This window comes from Temnothorax americanus, unplaced genomic scaffold, assembly GCF_048541705.1.
Source record: "Temnothorax americanus isolate GAGA-0224 unplaced genomic scaffold, ASM4854170v1 Scaffold48, whole genome shotgun sequence".
Classification (NCBI taxonomy): Eukaryota; Metazoa; Arthropoda; class Insecta; order Hymenoptera; family Formicidae; genus Temnothorax; species Temnothorax americanus.
The window spans coordinates 507,199-512,852 of NW_027509635.1; positions in this window are offsets into that span (position 1 = coordinate 507,199).

The window sequence follows — 5,654 nt, forward strand, 5'->3', positions numbered from 1 at the left end:
GCTTTTAAAAATAAAAAATATATTAAAATCACAAATATCAGATTGTTCTGTTTTATAAAATATTCTAGGTAAGTTTATTGTAAGTTATCGCTTTAATAAATCATATTTCTATTCATAAGAATGTATATGTATTTAGTTCGTTAATATTTTGTTTATAAAGTTACTAATATACTACATAATTTTTATAGAAAAGTATATATATTTTAAAAAATATGTAATTTTTTAAGTACGACTAGTACTAACATACATATAATAAAGATAAAAAAAATAGAATACTTTTGCGTCAGTAGAAACGTATACCTCTGATTAATGTGATAGTTTTTTTTTACAATAAACTTATATTTTATTGAGGATATAAAATGATATTTATTAGTAAAAATATTTGAATGCTTTAACTTCTTTTTGTGTGATTCTATCGAACATCAAAATCACAAAAATTTATGTTTTATACACGTTTGTAATATATTTCTGAATTTCAAAAAATAATTACCTTCGTCAATCTCTCATGTCCAAATTATATAAATAAGTTTCATGAAAGTGACTAAATGATTCTAAAAACTCTAACAGTAGGAATCTGTAAGAAATAAATAATTATTTTTAGATATTAGCATTAACATACAATTAACTGTAGAAACTAATTTTCCATAGATTTAGTTGCAATTTTCTGTAACTGATATATTACCTATTTTCTACAAGATCCTTCTGTTTCTGCAGTATTATGTTATTTCTTTCTTTATTAGCTCGAGTTTGAGGTCTACGTGCCTGAAGATTATTTTGTAAGCGACGAAGATCAATTTCTTGATCAATAATTACTTTTTTCAAATTTTCTGTAACATAAAGTAAATAAAATAGATATATTATTTCTAATTTACTACTATTATAACATAAAATACTCACCAATAAATATCCATACATTTGGATGTCTACTCCCGAATTTCTTTGAAATCGTGTTATGAAAACTCTCAACAATATTATTTGTACGAACAAGACAGCCATATACAGAGACTTTATTTGCTACGGGCAACCATGTTTTACGTAAATAAGACATAAATTGTAATATCATAGGGTAGTCACCAAATATGATATCAGCTATATATTGTAATAGTGTAAAGCTTTGTTCAAATAAACTGGCTGGTATTAATGGTATAGACATAACCATCGTTATTAATCTTCTTGGGGCATTTTTCAAACCAAGTTGCCGCCATTTGCGATAAATAAACCTAAACAACTCTAGTACTATATGTGACAGCAATTATGTTTAAATAATTCGATAGGCATTATGTAGGGTAAACGGTACAGTAATTGACAAAGGTACAGTGATTGACACTTACATGACATATTTGTACCGTAGAAGACAAACTACTCGCACAATGAATCATAAAGTACTTATGTAAAGTAATCAAAAAGAACTGTCGTCTTCAGTATCTTACAATTAATCGCGCGATGAACAGTTCATCTATTATGGGTACAAATATAACAGTGTCAATCACCTTATGCTGTCAATTACTGTATCGTTTACCCTAATTATATAAAAGTCATTGTAATCGAATCACAACACACACACACACACACAACACACTCACACACACACACACACACACACACACACACACATACACACACACACACACACACACACACACACACACACACACACACACACACACACACACACACAGCCACACACACACACACACACACACACACACACACACACACACACACACACCACTACACACCCACACACACAACACCCCCCACACACACACACACACACACACCAGACACACACACACACACACACACACACACACACACACACACACACACACACACACACACACACACACACACACACACACACACACACACACACACACACACACACACACACACACACACACACACACACACACACACACACACACACACACACCTACACACACACACACACACACACACACACACACACACACACACACACACACACACACACACACACACACACACACACACACACACACACACACACACACACACACACACACACACACACACACACACACACACACACACACACACACACACACACACACACACACACACACACACACACACACACACACACACACACACACACACACACACACACACACACACACACACACACACACACACACACACACACACACACACACACACACACACACACACACACACACACACACACACACACACACACACACACACACACACACACACACACACACACACACACACACACACACACACACACACACACACACACACACACACACACACACACACACACACACACACACACACACACACACACACACACACACACACACACACACACACACACACACACACACACACACACACACACACACACACACACACACACACACACACACACACACACACACACACACACACACACACACACACACACACACACACACACACACACACACACACACACACACACACACACACACACACACACACACACACACACACACACACACACACACACACACACACACACACACACACACACACACACACACACACACACACACACACACACACACACACACACACACACACACACACACACACACACACACACACACACACACACACACACACACACACACACACACACACACACACACACACACACACACACACACACACACACACACACACACACACACACACACACACACACACACACACACACACACACACACACACACACACACACACACACACACACACACACACACACACACACACACACACACACACACACACACACACACACACACACACACACACACACACACACACACACACACACACACACACACACACACACACACACACACACACACACACACACACACACACACACACACACACACACACACACACACACACACACACACACACACACACACACACACACACACACACACACACACACACACACACACACACACACACACACACACACACACACACACACACACACACACACACACACACACACACACACACACACACACACACACACACACACACACACACACACACACACACACACACACACACACACACACACACACACACACACACACACACACACACACACACACACACACACACACACACACACACACACACACACACACACACACACACACACACACACACACACACACACACACACACACACACACACACACACACACACACACACACACACACACACACACACACACACACACACACACACACACACACACACACACACACACACACACACACACACACACACACACACACACACACACACACACACACACACACACACACACACACACACACACACACACACACACACACACACACACACACACACACACACACACACACACACACACACACACACACACACACACACACACACACACACACACACACACACACACACACACACACACACACACACACACACACACACACACACACACACACACACACACACACACACACACACACACACACACACACACACACACACACACACACACACACACACACACACACACACACACACACACACACACACACACACACACACACACACACACACACACACACACACACACACACACACACACACACACACACACACACACACACACACACACACACACACACACACACACACACACACACACACACACACACACACACACACACACACACACACACACGCACACGCACATATTTGATCACATATATATTATATTGAGGTTAGAAAAACTGTCACAGAATAAGTTTATATTATCAATGTATCAAAGTGACATAAATACACTTACCTAAAATTTAACACATATTGTAAAAATTTAGTTAATTGAATAGTTGAATAAAGGGTTACATAGATTACTTGAATAAAGGATTTACATATATTAGATTACTTCTTATCGCCACTGTGTCCGATCCGCACTGTGTCCGATTGCTACTGTGTCCGATCGACACTGTGTCCGATCGGCACTGTGTCCGATCTGCACTGTGTCCGATTGCAACCACCGTGTGTCCGATCGACACTGTGTCCGATCCGCACTGTGTCCGATCTGCACTGTGTCCAATTGCAACCACCGTGTGTCCGTTTTCTACTGTGTCCGATCGACACTGTGTCCGATCCGCACTGTGTCCGTTTCCTACTGTGTCCGATCGACACTGTGTCCGATCCGCACTGTGTCCGATCCGCACTGTGTCCGATTGCAACCACCGTGTGTCCGTTTCCTACTGTGTCCGATCGACACTGTGTCCGATTCATTCAACCTGCTGTGTCCGATTTATTCTGTGCGCAACTGGGACTCACTCGCCGTGAGCAGTCAGAATAAATCGCAAGTAACGCAACGGGAGAAGTCGCGAGTGCAGCGAATACCAAAGCGACAAGCTTTACGACCACGAGTGCAGCTCAGAAAGAGACTGAGTTATATCGAAGGGAGAAAGAGCTCATTGCAAGAGAGTTGGCATTACCTAAGAGAGAGATCGAGTTACTATGACAGGTCCAGGCACGTAATAGCATTGGCGCGCAATGGGGAACCCAAGGCGGCCATGTTGCAGAGTTCGGTTACGGCGGAGTTGGCCATGTTGCAGAATTTGGTTACGGCGGAGTGTCGAGGTTTCAAGAAAGTGCTTGCATAGAGAGAGATACTGGCGTGTCGGTACAAGGATCGACGGTCGGTAACCAGTTCACGACGGCGAATAACCACACGCGAGGGGCTGTGAATACGCAGAGGATCAACGTAAACAGTATTGCGGAATTACTCAACACTTTCGATGGTACACCCAAAGACTTTGAGGAGAAGGACAAGCAAGACTATTGAGGGAGGCGTATTGCCTAGATGACAGCATGGCGAAGATCTTGGTAGGAATGCGACTTAAAGGAAGATCCAGCGAGTGGTTTTATTCTAAATCAGAGCACATTAGATTCAGTTTCGATGAACTTTTGAAAAAGTTAAGAAAAATGTTCCAGTACCACCAGAGTAAAGTGACATTACGCAACAAATTTGAAGAGCGGAAATGAAAACAATCCGAATTTATTTACGAGTACGTACACGACAAAATAAGTTTGGGCAACAAGATAGCCGTTCCAGATGAAGACATCTTAGAGTACATCGTCGAGGGGATACCTGATGTGCATTTGCGTGATCATGCACGCATGCAATCGTTCGGCAACATAGTATGACGACGGCGACGATGTCCCCACGGTCTCGCCGGCCGTGAAGGAGCGCGCCGTCGCTTTTCGCTAACTAAATATTTCTAAAATTGCGATAAGACTCTCAGAAACCCAGATGGTAGCTCGACTGAATAATTTCTCAAAATATTGGGCGCCAGGTGCGATTCCTCGCACCACGATACACAAGATACGCAATTTCAGATGTGAGTTTCTTCGATTAACCGCGGTTGGGAAGGGGAGATAGAGCGCAGCGCAATTAGCACACATAAATAACAAGAATAACAAATGTACCGTACTGTATTTGAAAGAAGGTTACTTCAAAATCAAGTTACGTCAGGATTTATCGGTGAATCACAAAAATTACTTT